The sequence below is a fragment of the Elephas maximus genome, chromosome 14 (assembly GCF_024166365.1).
Source record: "Elephas maximus indicus isolate mEleMax1 chromosome 14, mEleMax1 primary haplotype, whole genome shotgun sequence".
Taxonomy (NCBI): Eukaryota; Metazoa; Chordata; class Mammalia; order Proboscidea; family Elephantidae; genus Elephas; species Elephas maximus.
Genome location: NC_064832.1, coordinates 46,706,769 through 46,728,988, shown reverse-complemented (window position 1 = coordinate 46,728,988; position 22,220 = coordinate 46,706,769). Strand labels below are relative to the sequence as shown.

At 36.0% G+C, this 22,220-nt stretch overlaps 1 protein-coding gene across 3 annotated transcripts in view; it reads right to left on the bottom strand.

Moving 5' to 3' along the window:
• The window catches only part of PCDH17 (protocadherin 17), a 112,810-nt gene that overhangs the window by 5,462 nt on the left and 85,128 nt on the right, over positions 1-22,220 (bottom strand). The gene's annotated exons all lie outside the window — the stretch shown is intronic.

Here is a 22,220-nt window from a genome sequence, read left to right as displayed (position 1 = left end):
GAAATACAAGGTTTCCTTAAAAAGCCTGCTTTTCCTGCTGAGAATGGCAAATGAAATTTCCTATCAGAATGTATTATGAATAAGCTTGACAGAATGTGCACATTGCTATTTTATTAGATATGCGTCTGGATGAGGCAATCAGCTTTCTTCACTTCTGCTTTTTTGTTTTTGGTATAAGTAGGTGAAAATGGGTTTATTTCAACAGATATAGTTCAGAATGAATGACAAATCCTGATTTTCTATTTTAAAGGATAATGCTTTCTGTGAGAATTTTTACTTCTCTCCTTTGCCACTAGGCATATAGAGAATCTAAATAAAATGTTCTTTAATGATCCCTATTTCAAAGATGCTGAACAAGGACATATGAAAGAAAATTCCTTCATTATGACAGCAGCTGCATACTCCCATCGACCCCAATATTTTAAAGCGTAACTTTTTTAGCTACCTTTTCGAAGTTGTCCCTTTTGTGCATGAATGGCTGCTTCCCTTGTGTGTAATGATTCTTTTTAAATCCAGACCCGTTTTTCAAGAGAGGATATTTACAATTTACCTCCATGTGATGGGAATAGAATTCCCCAGGCACTGAGGAACCCTGGGGGTTGCCTTTTAATTGATGCTAGGTGATCCCTACAAAATGTATAATGTCCTGTGCAGCCAAAAAAAAGTCCACATAAATTATACGGAAAATAGAAAATAACAAATACAACAAAAACAAATACAACAGCATTGATAAATTTATACAGTGACTTTACAAAGTCATACATAAATCTGAGTTTATGTTTAAAACACATAAGTCATTCCTCATCCAAACACACACACACACACACACACAAAATCTGTCGTAGGTCAAAGGGTTTTATCATAAAATAATTTCCTATGAGACTATAGTTGTTTTTTTTTTTTTAAAGGAATCAACATGGTGTCTTGACAAAAGAAGAATATTGTGATATTTCATAGCATCTATCACTCACACTTGTGAAATGTGAGTGTTGAGGTAGCCTGCCTCAATTTTAATTTTGTTATGTTTTTAAAAATATGTGTTCCTATAAGCGAATGAAATACATTAAGTGTATTATAAATACAGGCAAGAACGCTGAATTGTAGTCTCAGATTGAACTATGCACTCACAGACTCAAATACCATCCATGACTTCAAAGGTTGTTGATGCTAGACAGATAGACAGACACAAAGAGCAGGAGCCGCAGAAAAGCTAGGCTTACAAAATTTTCTAGTGAGCCCATATGGATTTAAAGAAAGAAAGCTGAGGTTAAAGAAACAAAAAAAGAGTGCCAGGGAAGTTTAATACAAGGTATCTGTTTTTCTTACTTACCTTGAATGGGAATCAGAAATGTTATGTCTTTCTTTATGTCAGTAAATGTTAGAAAAAATGTAATATTTATCTTTTCAATCAATGACTTTTCTTCTTAAAAAGACTATAAAAAATTGTGCTTTCTATTTCACTTGGTAATGCATTGGCATAGTTTAGAGCTGTGATTTTTTAAAAAATTCATTTATACCCCACAGACTCACTTTGAAATAAGCTGACAGAGTTTTATATTCCAATATTGACTGACCTTCCATTTCAACTATTTGGAGAGCCTACCGCTGAATGGATTCAATATGAATTGAAGGGGAGAAAGGGAATAATGCAGATGTATGTACGTGTAAATCAACCTAGAACTTAAAATCACCAATGTAAAATACACTTCGCTGCTGAAAATTCTGACGCTTTTTACTTCTCTCCTTTTTGTAACAACCTAGGGAGCAAATTTTGAGTGCTGACTATGATACATTGTAAGTTGTTCACCTTGTGATTAGACTATAATTTTCAAGGCAGCCGTTCACAGACAGTGGAGAAAATCGAATAGACACTTTTGTCTGAGCTGCAGAAACTATGTGCACAAAGTGAACTATAACTGCCAAGGGTCAAATTGGAATTGATGAGAGAGTGGAATCATTTTTGTTAAATAAATAGATGAATTGGTAAGTATATAAAAGTGACATAGGTGATATACAATGGGTGACTAGCTAGAGAAAAAATTAGGCAAATTGAAGAAAATAAAAAAAAGAAAAATTGGGAATAAGGAAAGCAAAAGGAATGAAGGATGGAAGAAAGAAAGAAAAGAAAGAAGGGAGGGAGGGAAGGAGGAAGAAAGGGCTGGCCCACAAACAAGGGTTTAAGAGAAGGAGAGTTGTATTAGTAGAAGTTCTGCCATTGGCAGCTTCTATTAAAAAAAAAAAAAAAAGCCCCCAAATAAGTATATACCCTAAGAATAACAGTGTGGAGTATTTTTTCAATTCCTGGAGCTGTAAGAACCCACCACCATCAAGTCGATGCCAACTCATAGTGACCCCGTATGATTTCTGAGGCTGTAAATTTCTAGGGAAGCAGACTGCCACATCTTTCTCCTGGGAAGCCTCTGGTGATTTCGAACTGCCAGCCTTTGGGTGAGCAGTCAATCGCTTTAACCACTGTGCAACCAGGGCTCTGAGGCAGGTAGTAAACTTTCTGCACCTTACCCACTCACTACAAACCCACTGCCGTCAAGTCGATCCTGACTTAGAGAGAACAAATTCCAGAATAGGTGCATTGAATTACAAGATATAGAAATGAAAAGGAAGCAAATTATCTAGAAGGCCACTATTTACATAAACTAGATATTTGTACCAGAAAACAACTTTGAAGACCCTGAGCAGAAGAAATCAAAGCAAAAACCAGTGACCATAGATTGACTTCTTTCTTTTAGATCAACCTAGGAGAACCAAGAAATTATTTACTCTGATTTTCATCTTTCCTTCAATAAAACATGATCAGCCTCTCACAGGATGCACCTCTTAGCACGAAATATGGCGAAATCCAAATGGCACATGGATGGGAGAAACTGAAAAGTAAGCACTGTTTATATTGCAGAGAAAAAAAAAAAATTTAAAATTCAACAGCTGAAACTCTGGACAGTTCTGCTTATAGGAAAAGTTAATATTAATTCACCCCTGAAACATGCCGTGTAAAATTTCAGCATTTACTAGCCTTGCGTGGACACAGGAATGCAAAGTTTATATATATTTTTTCTCCTCGGCATTCAGATGGGTGTAGGATGCATAGATATGACCACGGAGTGCTTTACTCTGAGTCCAGCTCCACACATGTCATGTACACGCCAAGCGAGAATTCTGTAAGTCCGTTAACACCTCCAAATAAGAAATGGATTTGTGAATTCCGCTTCAAGTTGATTTTCTCATTTTTCAATTAATCTGAGTGTGTAACAGTAAAGTTTAAATGACACTTCTATAATATACCATTCTAAGTTCCTTACTTAAAGTCATTTAAAGCTTATAGCAATGTTATAAATACCATCTCCGCTCTGTAGAAAAGGCAACTGAGGCATGAAGCAATTAAGTGATTTGCGCAAGGCCATATACTCAGTATTTGGCAAAGCAGGTTTTGAACTCAGACCACAATAGTTCCGCTATCCTATACTGATTCTCTGACCGATCAATTGCAAAAAAAAATGTGTATTTCATGATATAACTTTTCAACTTTTTTTCCTATTTGTCAAACGTCATTCTATAAATTTGAGCATACCCCCTTTGCAGAATGAGAAAATCATAATCTATGAATATTGGTAATAAAAGATAAACCATTTGCCTCCCTTTAAATTATCACTCGGGAAGACTTTATAAAATATTTTTGCCCCATTTCCTCCTCCTTCAATACACGGGAAGTCACAATCACTAAAGGTAGATCAATAGCAGTTGTCATGGCAAAAAGACATAAAATCATCTCCTCCCGGTCATATATGGGTACAATTTCTCTCACATAAACAAACAAAATAGAGTGTTGTGCTTTGCCGTCCTTAGTAAACGACTAGAATTTTGTTCTATACTTTCATCACAGATGCTGTCCTAAGATGCTCATGGTAGATATATTAAATAATAATACCCAAAGTATGGCAAAACAAAAAACCTTGAATGACTGAACTTATTAGGGAGAAAATAAGTTAACCTAAATATTACACTTCAGAGAATTTTCAGAATTCTGACCTTTAAGGGAATTATCTTCATGCTGCACTTGAGGTAAAACATTATATATTTTAATAGGTTGCTCTTCTTTCTACTTCTTCCCCTATTTTTTTTTTTTTCTCTTGAAGGAAAATAGCTTGATTTTTTTTTCCCTTTCTGCTTATAAAAGAAGTATTTGTTAAGCATCTAAGTTTTTAAAAAAAATGTTTGATTCCCTGAAGGTCCATGGGACAATTAGATACCACATCTGACTATGACACAAGCCCCAAAGGAAAGTATCTAAACACGATAACCCTATTTGGAGCCCTTGTGGTGTAGTGGTCAAGAGACAGTCTGTTAACCAAAACATCGGCAGTTAAAATCCTCCAGCTGCACTTGGAAACTCTATGGGGCAGTTCTACTCTGTCCTATAGGGTTGCTATGAGTCGAAATTGACTTGATGGCAGTGGGTTGGATTTTTGGTTTACAAAGTCACATCTGACTATTACACAGGCCCCAGAGGAAAGTATCTAAACACAATAACCCTATTTAGTTTGATGTATATGATATTTTTGAAACAGGTATAAATGAGTACAGTATTTTCAGTTTAGCTGTACCATTAACCAACCACTCAGCCACATGCACACACAGATGTGTGTAAGTGTTGTTTGTTTAACAGATGCCCAGTTAATCTTAGCTAATACTTGCTGATTTAAATAAGCATTTTGTTTTCAAATTTTAATCTTAAAAAAAAAAAAAAAATCGCCGCCGAGTTGATTCCAACTCATAGCAACCTTACAGGACAGAGTAGATCTGCCCCATAGAGTTAATTTTAATCTTATACAGGTAATTCTCAGCACTTCTCACCCATCACTGAAATGGCTATGCACTCCTAATGATATAGCTACACTATATATATTTTGGTGCCCTGGCAGCAGAGTGGTTAAGAGCTTGGCTGTTAACAAAAAGGGTGGGAGTTCAAATCCACCAGCTCCTCCTTGGAAACCCTATGGGGCAGTTCTGCTCTTTTCCATAGGGTCCCTATGAGTCAGAATCAACTTGACTGCAGTGGATTTGGGTTTTTTTAGTTTGGTGTATATATTTTACATATATATATATAATTGCCAGTGGAAGACATCACGTTTGGCGAAGTAGAGGACCAAAGAGGATGTGGGAGATCCTCAGTGAGACGGATTGACATAATAACTGCAACAATGGACTCGAACACACCGGAGACAGCAAGGATGGGGCAGGACCAGGCAGGACAAGGCAATGTTTCTTTCTGTTGTACAGAAAGTCACCATGACTTGGAGCTGAATCAATGGCAGCTAACAGCAACAACATATATATATATATATATGTTTATACGTAAAATTTACATATAAATATATATGTGTGTGCATATATGAATTTTCAGATATGTAAATCGCACAGAGAATTGAGCTTTCTCCAGGACACAATGCATTCCTGAAAATTATACATCAAATTAACATAAGAGAAATAAATGTGAACCAATAATATGCAGAGGAAAGTTTTATACTCTTAATATGAGGTAGTATAAATATATATAAATTATGTATGTATACGTATACATCTTTTTAATTATAAGCCATAATAAAATTGTTATCTTCTCTTTTACCATACCACCTTTGGTGTAAAATCTATGATTAGACCAACGTCTTTACTATTTCTGATTTCATAATTTTATACAATTTAAATTGATTGGGAGGCAAAGCTGCCTGAAATCTTCATATGCACATTGGCCGATATATCTGAAAGCTCTTTTTTTTTTTAAACCTAGAGTAAGCAGTTTAATAATTTAGTCTTACAGATGTTAGCCAAGCAATTATTCTGTGCCAAAATATAGGAAATATGTCATTGTGGAAGAAACCCTGGTAGTGTAGTGGTTAAGGACTCTGGCTGCTAAGCAAAAGGTTGGCAGTTTGAATCCACCAGGTGCTCCTTGGAAACCCTAAGGGGCAGTTCTACTCTGTTCTATAGGATTCCTATGAGTCGGAATCAACTTGACAGCAATGGGTGGGTTATGTCATTGTGGAATTATTCTAAGTAATATATTTGTGTGGAAAATAAATAAGTAAAACATCAAATTATCTGCCCTTAAATTACTGGATTTTAGCAATCTTCTGCTAAGGTTACCATAATTTAATTTTTACAATGTGATTTTAATTCTGTAGTGTAGCTGTATTGTTAGGAGTGCATAGCCATTTCAGTGATGGGTGAGAAGTGCGAAGAACTACCAGGTATAAGACTAAAATCTGAAAGCAAAATGTTTTTTTAAATCATCAAATGTTAGCTAAGATGAAGTGGGCCTCTGTTGGGCATAGTTATCTTGGAAAAGTCCAGGGAAGTCCCTGTGGGCTATGCTTCCGCAGCATTCACAGAAAAGGGAACACGGCAAGGAACCAGCCCATAAAGTCCCTTCATAGAAAACCTACCTCTTTATTCTACTGTGGCATGCTCTCAGGCAGGAATGTTACACAAAGCGGAAGTTTAAACTTGTCTTCTCTGTCTCCAAAGAACTATATGGCACCACTCAAAGAGAGCTACTTGGCAACTAATTTGATACCACTAAGGGAAATGTTAGAAAACATAAAAGGATTTCCCCCTAAGGGGAGGATTTGCCTGCTGCCTAGGGAGCCCACATATTTGTAATCTGAAAACATGCATATAATTTCTAGCATAAGAGTTTCATATATGCATCTGGTATCTGCTTCTGATTTGATTTTTCTGTAATGAAGAAATAAATGTCTGTCATAGATATTTGAATACCAAGTCCATAACAGGGTATCAGGGAGGAAGTTCTAACGTGCTGTGCCCATGAAAAAAGGATATTTGAGAGGGAGTTTTTCCGCTTCCTGACTGTCAACAAAATGGTTTGATTTCTGCTTCAAACAGGAATAGTGCTCTTCTATTTAGTGTTGTGGTGAATACTGTTTCTAACAGCATCTTAAAATTAGAGTTGTTTCTGAGTAGACAACTCTATAAATGGAAGTCCATTTTTTATTTGTTCTCATTTTTCTTTTTTATTTCTAATTTGCCTTCTTTCACCAATGTGAGCTTTCATAACACCTAATTAGCTGTCTGGAAAAGCAGAGAGCAGGCACCCATCTCTATTTATGGCCAGCACAAGTGTTCTGTAGACTAATTCTAGAAGATCTAAGCTAAGCGCCCATCACAGATCCTCCACCTGCCGGCAAACCATGGCAAGTCAAGACCTTTGACCAGCAATTTATGCGTAGGTTGGGTTTAGTTCTCTACTGAGAGGTTTTAATGGTGTCAAAATAGCTTGCTTTCACTGACTTTTTCTTCTTTCAATACACATGCTTACAAACACACACACACCTCTATGAGCAATCAAAGTTATAATTTATTCCAATATATTCTATGATATTAGATTTAAAAAATCAATAATAAAGTAGAATTCCAACAAAGTCCAACAAACTTCTAATAAGATGGATTTTTCCTTCGGGAAGTTGACATAGTTTGCAATACCTCGTGAACTGACGCTTCTCTAACATAAACAGCTCTGTCTTTTCTTGGTGATGTTGATTGTTATTCACTTACTTAACTTTACCATCCTATAAAGCCCTAACACTTGAGTGAGTCATTCCATATAAATGACAGTTTTACAGTCTATACTTATACAGATTGTTTCTATTTATGACTTCTTTGTCCCATTTACTAGTATTTTAAAAATAAACCCTCTGATTTCTGTCAATTATGACAGGAATAAAACTTTCACTTTCAATATTCTTTTTAAAGACAGTGCTGGAAAGCTGTCTCAAAAATATTTTTTCTTGTACCAGAAAAAAAAAAAAAAAAAGGTATTCTAAAGTTAAAATTTCTATTACGTGCATTTTTTTTTTTTCTTGCTTGTGTTCACATGACTGCCTGGCTTGATTTTAGCAATATTTTCAATATGCTGGTTGTAGCCTTAAATCAGGGAAGAAGTAAGGGAAAATATGACCAGATTAGTCATTTTATTCTATTTCATGATCCTTCACCTATTGTACTGTATTTTCTGTGATTCTTACTTGTGTATGGGGATCTATGTTGGTTTACTAACTACGCAACTGATTTACAGACATAGATGTAAATGTAGGATGTTGTTTGCTTCTTTTATTTCTTTTATGCATGGAGAAAATGTATTTGGTTACAATACCCTCACTCCTTGAGGGTGCTCATTTATATGTTGGCAATGATATAATGACGAGACGCTAGACTTAGGGCTCTAGGAACTCCAGGATTGTTTCCTAATAATCAGCCCAAGGGGATGATAACTTAGAGACACAGTTCACATAATAAAAATACTATGCAAGAAACATGAGCCTTTGCAGGTGGATGGACTGCTCACCTGGCTTCTAGATTTTTACTTTAGTTGTGAAATGTCATTCTGTCTGCTTTTGATAGGAAGAGAGCACATTTGCGAGAGGAAGTTATTATATAATACTATCAAATAGTTAAACCGTGACAGCTTAGAAGCACCAGTCCTATAGTGTGCACCTGCATTGCACAATGCTCCTGAAGGCATTGCCACGGTTGTATTCAGACACCAGAAACCATTGGCCTATATCATGTTCCAGTGAATCCAATCACAGCTGGGTATTTGGAGCTGCTTGAAGCATTTGCACTTGCTGCTCAGTGCACCTGCACACCTTCAGGGATGGTTCTTAGTGTTTGTGACCCTTTGGACAGGGTAAAACATCTACCTGAGTGGAATTTTCTAGCATAGATATTAACAACACATAGCTAATGATTTGAGATGAAGAGAACGTAAAGTCAAATTAAATTGAAACCTACTAAAAAACAAAAGCCAAAGGGCGCAGAGAATTTGATGTGGAAGCATTAGAACCATAGAAAAATGAGAATCCAAAGTATGCATTGGGAATCCATGGTGCAAATATTATTGTGCTGCATGGCACACTGCTCTGAGATTAACATTCAAAATTTAGCTGTCCCCTCTGCAATCCCATCCTGGAGCCACCACCATCACCTGGAGCAGCAACAGATGCTTGGAAGTGAAGGTACACCTAAATGGGACATCTCCTTCCTAGTAGGTAGCCTGGGGAGAACTGGCTAATGGAGTTCAATACTGCACTAATGGAACAAGCTTTGTATTTTCTTTGACAAAGGGATTCTGATAGAACCTCCCAAGGAAAAAAAACAAAACAAAAAAAAGAAATACAACCAAAATGCTGCACCAGAGTAAAGACAGATCAAATTCTGTGGGAGTGTTAGACTCGTATGGTTCGGAATTACTTTAAAGAAGTTGTATTCAATCCTTCATGGGGTCCTGGGTGGTATAAATGGCTAAGCACTAATTCCAAAAAATCAGCCATTGAAAACCCTGTGGAGCACAGTTGTGTTCTGACACGTGGAGTCATCATAAGTTGGAACTGACTCAACAGTACCTGGTGTTAGTACTGGTATGCCACATGAATATCAAGTAGCAGAAATATAGAGAAAAGTGTAGACTGTAATATTGTAAAAAGGCTTCATTTAAGAGATGGCACTTGATCTGGAATTCAAAAGATGATCAGGATTTCAACAGATAGTGGAGGGCAGGGGAAGATACTGCAGGTGAAGGGATTTAGAAAGAGAAAAAATACGATGCAGGAATGTGCACTCCACAGAGCTGTAAGAGACTAGCTTTACAGACCAAAACACATACATTGCAATGCCATAAAATAAAATAATAATGGGACACTAATACAGAGATTTGAGTAGTTTTTATGTCTCAGAAGGCTTTTGAATTATTCAGGTGCTTAATCAGAAAGGCATTGGACAACATACAAAACTGAAATGAGCTAAAGGGAAATATTTCCAAAACAGCATTATTTCTAGAGTTTTGGTAACAACCAGGATAACTGTCCACCAGAGCCAAATAGGGCCTGGCACGATTCACTGGCACATGCTAGCCAGAAAACTTGCCTTTCAGCTTGCATCTCACCACACTTGTCCTGAACTACACAGTGTCTTAGCATATTTTGATTCAAAAAGCATTTTACATTACCAGTATAAATCCTGCATTTTATACTTTCACATTAGAAAAATATTTCTTATTTCTACTTCCACTTCATCTCTCTTCTCTATCTCTTTAATGTTTTATTATTATTAGCCAACCATAATATTGCGTAGGATCACATGCCTACAAGATTACAGGATGATGCTTTTAGGGAGCAGAAGAAGCAGGGTCTGGAAGAAAGGAGATTTTTACAGGGATCTAGGAGAGAGGTAATAAATACTACAAGGCAATGAGAAGGACCACAAATAAGGTAGATGCTGAATCTAGAAACTTTTCAAATATAATACTGGATAATAAGAATAAATAATTAGGGAAATTTACTGAAAAAATTTCTCTATTACACACAGAAAGCAATGTTCTTTGATGGTTACCAGGGATGCGACAGGAAGGGAGGGCAAATAATAAATGTCTCGATAGTAGACACTTATTATTTTGGTGATGGAAGAGACAATACCCAATATAAGTGAAGTCTGCACAACTTGACCAAGATAAATGATGACAATAATAAGTACATAAGGGACAGTTTTGGTAAATGCTGTAACATATATAATTTTGCAACAATAGTAATAACTACCAAAAAATAAGTTTGTGTTTCTATAAGTAGATATGTATGCATATATGTGTATATGAAGGCATATGTGAGTATATGGGTGTGTATGTATAAGCGTATTTGTAGGCATATGTAGATACTTGTTTGTGTGTGCCGTATATATATTTGTATATATAATCCACTGAGCCAATTCCGACTCATAGAAACCCAAAAGGACAGAGTAGAACTCCCCCATAGGGTTTCCAAGGAGTGCCTGGTAGATTTGAACTGCCAAACTTTTGGTTAGCAGCAGTAGCACTTAACCACTACACCATCAGGGTTTCCAAATAAAGCACATAGACTGCACAAATAAGTATACTTCCTAGACATAACTAAACACTTCATGGGTTTGGTTTACTAGGTTTGAAGGCTTAGGACCATAGTCTTGGGGGACAATTCCGTCAATTACATAACATAGTTCATAAAGATATTGTTCTACATTCTAGTTTGGTGAGTAGCATCTGGGGTCTTACAAGCCTGTGAGCAATCATCTAAGATACAACTATTGGTCTGTACTTGACTGGTGCAAAAGAGAAAGAAGGAAATCAAAGCCTCAAAGAAGAAATTATTCTACAGAACTAATAGCTCACACAAGCCATGGACTCATCTATCCTGAGACCAGAAGGACTAGATGGTGCCTGGCTACCACCAATGACCATTCTGACTAGGGACATAATAGATGGTTCCAGACAGAATGAGAGAAAAAATGTACAACAAACCTCAAATTCCTAAAAATGACTAGGTTAACTGGACCGATAGAGATTAGAGGGCACCCTGAGACTATTCCCCTGAAATACTCTTTAAACTTGGAACTGAACACACTCCTGGAGGTCATCTTTCATGTAAATAATTGATTGGCTCATAAAATAAACAGTATCGCCCATGAGTACTATGCTCTTATAATTTTCTATGTGAGAATAAGCGTTCAATATTTACCATAAAGTGAAGATGAGAAGGTAAGGGGGCATGGGCAGAGAAGCTAGATAATGGAAACAGAACAACCTCGATGGAAATAATGAGAATGCTGACACATTGTGGAAAATATAATCAATGTCACTGAACAATATGTATAAAAACAATATGTATAGAGATTGTTAAATGGGAACCTAATTTGCTGTGTAAACTTTCACCAAAAATACAATTTAAAAAAATTTGTTCTCCAAAAAAAGTATTTCTACTTTGGAAAATGGCAATGCCGTTATTTCTCCCTTGAATTACATGTTCTGATATTACTCCCTAGTCCTTATTATTATTAATCTGTTTGCCCCGTTGAAATTCTGAGGCCCCTTGAGGAAAAAGACAATATGGTTTTTCTTTAGTGCCACATCTGTGAGTATACAGAACACCCATAGTATACCATATTTTTTCACAAATAACGCTCCCACACAAAAAACATGGGGCATAGCGCACTTACCAAAACAGCACAGGGGGTGTGGTTGGCAAAAACATACAACACGTGAGTTATTGGTGTAAAAATGCTGTACATTTCTGCTTTTGAAGACAATGTTGTCATTAAAGTAAAAGATAATTAAATTTAAAAAGTACTGAATACTATTGGTAATGTACAATAGAAATGACAATTCCTTACACATCATTGCCTTCAGAACCACTCATTTGTGAGTTTATAATGTCAGTTTTCAGATTCATCTCAGGACTTAAACAAAGTTATGCATAATGGCTCCCTATTCCTGAGAGATAGACACTGTCTAGAGTAACATCAGATCCATCTGCTAAATACCATGTTTCTATAAAAACCCAAAGTTCACCATTTAATACTGGGGATACCATTTTTAGATAATAAATAAATTCTGCCTGACATATATTCCATTCAAACATGGAGGTCAGAATATTTTGTCCTTTGAGAATTTTTTAAACTGGTGACACTATCATTGAAATCAAAGCTTATATTTAAATAATCACCTCCTTATAATTTTAAATTACGGAAAACAGTTAACTATCCTGAAAATCTGCATTTTGGCTTCTATACATTTCTTCTTTCCTGGGTTTCTCCTTTTGTCCTTTTTTCTTCTACTGCATTATTATGCCAAATGTGGCAGTTTCTCTTTTTTTACTTTAAGTTAGCTGCCTCTCTATCTTGCACCTTACCTGACGTCTATAATCAACATACGAATTAACTAATGAGTCCTTTTTAGTGTTTTGAAAGGGTTAATGCAGCTTCCAAAAGAGCCTGATTTATATGCAGTGAGAAACCTATGCTCTGGCACGCAATAGTTAGCAAAAGCTGTTTGGTTTACGAGGACAAATTTAAAATTCTAGCAACTTAAATAATACTGTGAATCTCAGACCCAAGACTATTTAAATATGCTACTACTCTTCATTTTTCAGGAGGATGCTTTCCTTATGCTTGTATTGCCTCTGTAAGCTAACCCCAGCTCTGATAATGACACCGTTTTTTGATGGCATGGATAAATACATCTAGAATTCAAGTCATTCTCCTAGCCAAGTGCTAATCCTGTAAGGAAGGTCGATGAAAACATGCCTATTAAGTCAAACTCTTTGCATGAAGCAAGCAAAATAGTCTTCTTACTGCTTCTTCTCTCACGCCTGCTATCTGATTTCTATTGGGCTGTGTATCTGTTTAACAGTTTAAATCCTGTTGTTCTTCTGTTTCTAGCACTTGTTCCTTTTCAATTGCTACAGATCAGTAAACAGAATCGGTGTCATCTTTAGCATTCTCAGAAAAAAGAGTTAATTCAGATGCAGCTAATCCTCTAGTGCTTATTATTTAGTCATCAATGCCTGCCAACAGTATTTGGGAATCCCAGAAGATGATTTTTAAGAAAAAAGATTAATATTTTTATATTCTGAATTGCATTCTGGATGCCAAGAGCTATTCATTAAATTCATAGAACCTTGCTCTATAGATAGATCTAAAGTTTCAATTAAGTTATCTTAAATTAGATGGACATGGTTCCAAAAAAACAGATGTATGTCTTGATCAGATCAGCATTTTGAAAAATATAATATTTTTAAAGAAAGAATAATACAAAATATGTATTCTTTTAAGATTTAAAGGAATGGGGACTATATATTAAATCATAATTCTACTGAAATGATTCTTACAAAAATAACTTACATTATAAAAACTTAAAAATAAACAAAATAAAACTAAATGTCCTCAATGCATGCATGCCTGGGCATGCACGAATGATGATAAATATGCAAATACATATATTTTCACCAAAAATTTTAATTCTGTGGCTTACCCTCCTGTGAAAATGAAGTCTTTCGGAGAGAACTATTATAATTGATAGTGTTCCACAGAGAACTTTAGAATAAAATACAGGTGGTTTGAATCTAAATAATTTGAAGATAAACAATTTTTATTACCCACCTGCTGATACTATGGCTGTTATTGCTGCTATTATTATAGACGGTTAAAACAAATAAAGGACATGGAAAGGAAAGATGATTGACATTTTTAAATAAAACTTGTTCTTGGAATTACTTCCCTAAAACCATTCTGTTCTTATTGCCTTTAGTGTGTTGTAAATTTATTGGAGGCTGATGTTTTTTATCTTCCGTGATTGGGTCATCCCAAGAATGAAAATTTAAGCAAAATCAATACGCTCAATATCCATGTTCTAGAGTAAATATACGGAAGTGTTTCTTGTAATAGGTTTTACTGGCAATGACAAGCCATTTGTCTAGTAACTGCTTTAATATTTTGTAATCATTAGAACACAGTGAAGCAATGAAGAAATTGGGAAAGCAGTCAGGAAATTCACATACAGAAAGATAGCAGATGTGACCCTCTGAATCCCCTGCTATATAATCAAACTGAGAGTCAAAAAGCTACTAGAGAAGGCTGTTCCCAAATCAGGGCAAGGATAAAAATGTGTTTTTAAAGGATATGGACGTGGTTCCATACATAATGCAGTATATACATCAAATGTGTCTACAGTAGAGTCTTAAATACTCTCTTGTCTTAGGGAGTGCTTTCTGTGATTCAGTTGATAAACACCACCACCCAGAATAAAGAACAGAGGATAAAAATGAAGTGCATTTCCCAGGAGTAATTTTAACAGAGAAATAACTATAAATATATGAGCACTTGTTATTTTATTTTCAGACTCACAATCTGACTCTAATCTAAATAAGAAATTGATATTGGCATGACTGGGAGAAGTCATTAGGACAGTCTCTTTGAACCGAGGCATGCTGCATTTTAGTTTTTGCTTTTAAAAATATGTATGATTAATTATAGAAAGAAGTGATCCTTTGTGCTGTTAAAGCTATTTTGAAGTCACTGTTTAAAAATTTCCATGGTCATTACCAAAAAAGGATACGATCTGAACTACTCAATTTGCTATTCAAAGCCCTCCATAATCTGACATTAATATTCATTTTAATTTCTTTCTCCATTACTCTTATAAAAATCCATCCTTCTAGATGAAAAACTAGTGCGGGGTCCTTAATGCCCACAGTGTATCCAGTGTACTTCCTCGTATGACTCCTTATTAATCCAATTTTTCTCTTTCAAACCTGCCTCTCTTTTACTTTTCTTTGGATGATCTTTTAATCCTAAACGTTCTGCTCTGCAAAGTTCACCATGACTATCGATAGCATTCATTCATTTGTTTAGTAATCAATCAGTCAGTAACTATTTAACAGCTACCTTTCAATGGTGCTTGTTAAACGCGCTTAGCACGTTTCAGAAAACGTGCTAAGCATTGACAATTGTTAGTTATTGTTAGATGCCATCGAGTGGTTCAGACTCATAGCGACCCTATGTACAACAGAAATAAACAGTGCCCGGTCCTGTGCCATCCCCACAATCATTGCTATGTTTGAACCCATAGTTGGTAAGACACAGTTCTCACCTATTACTTGTTCTCAGTTTTGTAGTGATTTTTATCAGCTTTAATTATTTTAAAACTTCAACTCCAATAATGACAGTATTGCTTGAGTGATTATAGTTTTGTACCTGGCACTGAAATTGTCCTTACATCAAATAAGACAGGAGATTGGATGAGACTGCCTAATCAATATCTATATTGTTTTCCAAAGAAAAAATATAACAAAAAACATAAGTGCAAACCTATTGTATCTTCTTTAAAAAGACACACACAAAAAGGTAGCTGTTCAGGTCTATATAACCAGAAAATACATTTCTAGGCCGTTCTAGCATAAAAGAAAAAATAAACTTAAATTCTATCAAGTCAATGTTTATACATCTGCTTTCACAGCAAATCTCTTTGTAATCTCTAGGAAAATAGCAGCAATTTTCTAACTAAACCCTAAAATTCCTTTAAGTGAATTACGATTATATAAATCAATCGGAGACTATAGAACCTTCTACAGGCCACATAATTGGGATCAAAAAGTCTCTGCTCAAAATAGAGAACAAAGTTGATTTTTGAGAAAGCATCACACCAGCCTTAATTTTTTCACGTCCTGATGAGTTTGTTCTCTGGCCTAAAATTAGCCAGTATTAAAATCCCAGGTGCAATCAGAAATGGAATAAAATTTAACTATTTGATTTGATTAAAGTTTAATAAGACATTTATTTTGATGTTAATTTATTGAGATAAAAAATATATGATTACAAAGGAAAATTATCTAGCAAATTGTTATAAATGTGAGCACTATTCTAAGTCTTATTGCAAAATGGAAAAATTATTAGATTAGTAGTCTCTGGCAAATAGAAATTTTCTATCTAGGTTTCTTTTCTTTTTGGTCATGGTTGTTTTGTTGTTAAAAACAAATACGTCTGCACATAATTTTCTATAACACCGCAAATATAAATGATGCATGTGAGATTTAGCATTTATATACAAAACACATATTCTCACATATATAATTTATTGTATTGATCTACTTATTACCCATAAAACATGAAAAGGGTTGTATCTACATAAACCATATATTTGGGAAGCAACAGGGATTTCAGCCAAAAGAAAAATATATGGTTATTCTGATTATTTTATAACACCCATAAAAAAATGAGTATATGATATGTTTGTAAAGAAAATAATTATCTTACAATAAAATAATGAAAAACAGAAATACACAAATAGAAAAGGATTATATTAAGTTAGCTCTAACAACTCAGTTCTCAATTGAAGAGTTTTATTACAGCATATATGTCAATAGAAAGTGTTGACAAACTTCACTATCTTGATACGTTAAATAAAGAAAATATAAAATTTTTGAAAAATCAAGATATTTCCAGTTTTGTCAGATAACTATCAACAAAAAATACAACTAAAAAGCAAGCATGCATATACTTATGCATATACCTTTTGTAAACATGATACACACACACACACACGCACGATGAAAATGAATGGAAGGTTCCCGTCTCACTTAATTAATGACAAAAATCTTCTAGGACCATTTAGTGGTTATGAAAATAAAGGCCTAATACACCTAACAACAGCTCCTGGTTTTCCTGGTGCTCGATCACAACTCCCTGGCAGCTCAGTGTTTCAAATTGGTAAATGGCCCCAGATAAGCACAGGTGCGTGTGTATTTACGTGCACATGTGTCAGTGAACGTCCTCATGTACATGTGCAGAAACAAAAACAAATGTCAGCCAGAGAGATATATCTTTCAGAACACAGGGAATATCGTATAAAATTCACATTCTGAAAGCAAAACAACTTATGATTACATGTCATCTTTGAATTTAATTTTTACAGAGTTCAACAATAAAACTTTTTTAAAACTGATCAAAATTTTGAGTGTAAAGTCACAACTACTTAAGGACAACAGTGAAAAAATGTATACAAATGTGTACGTGTGTGTAATCAAACTGTCCACCTAACCCCCCCCAAAATGAAGGACAATTATAATTTTCCTAACTCTGACATTATCTGTTTAAGGCGTTCATAGGTACTTTTTTCTCCAATTTCCATTCATTTCCACAACAAAAAATAATTCAGCTTATTCTCTTTTTCCGGCATAAATAAACGAACACCGATTAAATTAACAGTAATTCTTAGATTGCTATAACATACATGTGTATTTTTGAAGCACAGCAACAACTTGATATAATCATTTTCTCCATTGACTTGTGTTTCCCTGAAGTAGACATTAAACTGTCCAGAAACAAATGAAATCTCTCAAATACATTCAGATGATCCAGAGACTTGGCCTGTATATGATATAATGCGGTGAGTTAAATTTCACCTAAGGTTGATAATCCTTCTGCCTTTCACTTACTCGAGTTATCTCAAAGGTCAATGTGTTCTCACAGATTATTTAAACTATATCCCAAAATAGACATTAGAGTATACTGGCCAAATTTATCAAATTTAGAGAACTCTGGTGTTGAGCTCACCGACTATTGTGATTAATATGTATTTGATTCTGCTTTGCCTTTAGGAATACATATTAGGGTAATGTGTGGAGATTTTAAAAGTAATTTTTAAAGATGTATTTAATGTATTACCACAAAATTACATTTATCTAAATGGAGGGTGGCCATCCAAAAGGAAAGAGGAATTTGGTGAATCCAGTTTCTCAGATGAAACATAGTCCTTCAGATTAAAACACCCACAATTTACACCAAAAGGAAATAATCAAGTCTACCTTCCCTGTACCAGCCCCCTTTCCATTACATCAATTTCTTCCTTAGATTTTTCTAAATTATCCTCAAAGAGAAATAAAGTGGTAGATTTTTTTTTATATTAAATATTTCAGAGTTGAGCTACTTAAACTCACTTAAGAATAATAAATCTGGAAGCCCCTGGTATAAATGAATATTTAGAGTCTCTTTTTCAATCCTTAACAATTCACAACTATTCCTGAAATACTGGTAGCATCAATGCAGATGTAACAGGGTAAATTATATTTTTTAATAATTCCCTCGACATTTAAGATCACCTGCCCTTGAAAACAAAATGCATTTAAAATCTTCAATGTTCTTACTTACTATGCTATTTCCCTTTGAAAAAATAAAGTCTCTAAGTTCTTCATGGCATCTGTTTGTATAGTCTTTCGAGTGTCATCATCTAACAAGTAAAATGCGGATCACAGAGAAGAAAGCTAGCAGACGAAGAAATTGCTCACCTGGAGGAAGCAGCTCAACAGACTGAAGTCTACTTGTGATGGTGTGTAGGGTGAGGATAGCAAAGGAAAGCAAAGTCGGGAATGCTTGAAAAATAAAACATTTTTAGTTAACAAATAGAAAAAGCCAAAGTGGGAAGAAAAAAAAAAGAGGGGGAGGGCCAATTGAATCATGAATTCTTCTCTCTACTGATATCAATTTTTATATTAAAATCTCCTAAGAATGATCAATCCCTAAAAAACATGGTTGTTTATATTTCCCCGAACGTATAAGGTATAGTGTTATTGGAAGAAAATCAGTTTTTTGGGTATTTCAGTTTGAGTTAGAAACAACATAAAGTATGAATCCCTAAGTTAGTGGGGAAAGTACTCTGCTGATGATGATGCATTCATTTATCCTGAATAAAAGAAATAGCTTTCTGCAATAGTTCGTAGAAGATGTAAATAAGCAATGAAAGTTTACAGAGCAAATAGGCTTCCCATTCAACAATTCATACACAGCTCGATTCATGACATTGGCTGCAGTCCCCTCAATGGTGTCAGCACTCTCTCCTCTTCCTCCTTGGGTTCCCTGTTTCCATTCTCCCAGCTCTCCTGCCCCTTCCTGCCTTCTGGACTATACTTTTAGGCAAATGCTGCCCTTTTTTTCTCCTACTGTTGATTGTTCTGAGGTGCACCTTCCTCACAGACATTATTGTACTCTTATAGGCCTGTCTATTGTTTGGCTGAGAGGTGTTCTCTGGGAGTGGGTTCAGTTCCAAGTCTGAAGAGTATCTAACCCCCATAGTCTAATAGTCTCTGTCAGACCAGTAAATTTGCACTTTTTTATGAATTTGAATTTTGTTCTACATTTTTCTTCCGCTCTGTCCAGGATCTTCTATGCTGCTCCTGGTCAGAGAGGTTGGTAGTGGTAGCTGGGAGCCATTTAATTCTTCTGGTCTCATACTAGTGGAGGCTGTGGTTCACGTGGTCCATTAGACCTTTGAACTGTTTCTTGAGTCTTTGGTTTTCTTCATTCTTCTTTGGTCCATACAGGAAGAGACCAATAGTTGGATCTTAAAAGCTTGCAGGCTTTTAAGACCCTAGTCGCTACTCACCAAGGTAGGATGTAGAACATTGTCTTTATGAACTATGTTATTCCAATTCACCTAGATGTCCCCCAAAGCCATCATCCTAAGCCCTCAAGTCCAGTGCTTCCATCCCTTGAGATGTTTGGTTACAGCTAAGAAGCTTTCATGACCATGCCCCTGTGTGCTCTATCATATACATGAATATATTTGTAGTATATAAAAATACGCATGTAGAAATGTTCACCCTCAAACTTAAACACACTCGTGGATGTACTCCCAGGTGCCATCCCACATATGTTCACCTTACATGTCTGCCTATGTATCTACTTATAAATTATTGTCTGTTATTACTGTTGCTACAGGATTGTATATATAATAGTGTTTATCATTGTTGCCTATTACTCTTACATAGCTTCTAGCGTCTTCCTTTTGCCCTGGTCATGTTGTGCTTTCTCCCTATTGCATTTTGCCGTTCCCTTTACTAAAGTTAATACATGTCTACTATCTAGTTAGTGATTTTCCTTCCTTTCCCCCTCCCAACCTTGACTTTTTATAATAATGGTCTCATGCAACATTTGTCCTTTTATAATTGATTCATTTCACTCAGCATAAAGTCCTCCATGTTTATCCATGTTTCCAGATGTTTTGCAGATTTATCATTATTTTTTAACATTGTGAAGTATTCCATTGTGTGTATGTTCCACAGTTTGTTTATCCATACTTCCACTGATGGACACTTAGGTTGTTTCCATATTTTTGCTATTATGAATAATGCTGCAATGAACATGGGTATGCATATGTCCATTTGTGTCACAGCTCTTATTTCTCTAGGATATTTACCTAGAAGTGGGATTGCTGGATCGTATGGTATTTCTATTTCTAGCTTTTTAGGAAAGGGCCATAACATTTTCCACAGTGGTTGTACCATTTTATATTCTAATCTCCCCACAACCTTGCTAGCATTTGTTGTTTTTTCCTTTTTTAAATCATTGCTATTATTATGGGGTGAGATGGTAGCTCATTGTAGTTTTGATTTGCATCTCTCTAATGGAAACTCTGGTGGCATAGTGGTTAAGTGCTATGGCTGCTAACCAAAGTGTCGGCAGTTTGAATCCGCCAGGTGCTCCTTGGAAACTATGGGGCAGTTCTCCTCTGTCCTATAGTGTTGCTATGAGTCTGAATCAACTCGACGGCACAGGGTTTGGTTTTTTTGGTTCAACGGCTAATGATCAAAAGCATCTCTTCATGCATTTGTTGGCCTCCTGAATATTTTCTTTGGTGAAGTGTCTGTTCATGCCCTTTGCCCATTTTTTTTTTTAATTAGATTGTTTGTTTTCTCATTGTTGAGGTGTTGAAGTTTTCTATAAATTTTAGAGATTAGTCCTTTGTTGGATATACTATTAATAATTTTTTTTTCCAAAGTCTATGGGTTCTCTTACTCTTTTAATCAAGTCTTTTGATGTGCATAAGTATTTAATTTTTAGAAAGTCCCAGTTGTCTAGTTTATCTTCTTCTGTTTGTTCATTTTTAATTATTCTTGATAGTCTTGATAGCCCACATTTTAGGCTCTTAGGCTTGCCCCTATTTTTTCTTCCATGATCTTTATAGTTTTAAGTTTTACATTTAGATCTTTGGTCCATCTTCATGTAGTTTTTGGGTGTGGCGTGAGGTAAGGATCCTGTTTCATTTTTCTGCAAATGGATATCCAGTTTTGCCCACCATTTGTTAAAGAGACTATCTCTCCCCTATTTAATAGATTTCAACCCTTTGTCAAAGATCAACTGTCCATAGCTGGATGGATTTACTTCTGAGTTCTTAATTCTGTTCTATTGGTTTTATGTTTCGGTTGTTGTACCAGTACCAAGCTGTTTTGCCTAACAGTAGGTTCTGAGATGAGAAAGTGTGAGGCTTCCTACTTTGTTCTTCTTCAATAACGCTCTAGCTGAGCAAAACAGTGGCTGGCAGTGTGAGTGTGGGTCTCTGTTTGTTGGTTGTGGTTGTAGGCGGCAGCTGAGGGTGAGATGGGCAGGACAACTACTCTTGAGTATATCTGACCCTGGATTCTAGTGGGAGGGTGGGTCCAGGCAGGCAAGTAACCATGTGCCTGTGTGGGGTGCTCCCTACTACTAGGCCAGCGTGGACAAGGGCCCGTGGGTGACCACGTGTGCATGCGATGCACTCCCCATGGCTTGGGCCCAGCAGGTGGGGGCCAGTGAGTGACAGGGTGTGGATAGGCCAGTCCCCTCGGCTTGGCCCAGATGAGTCGAGGGTAGTGGGTAACCTGATGCATGCACAGGGGTCTCCCTGCCAGTTGGTCTGGGTGGGTGGGGGCCAGCTGGCAACCAGGTGTAAGCATGGGGCTTCTCCACAGCCTGGGCCAGGAGGGTAGGGGCTGGCAATCAGTCATGTGCGAGGTGCTCCCCTCTGCTCGAGTCAGGTGGATGAGGTGGGGAAGGGTTGCAGGCAAGGCTGGAATTGTGGG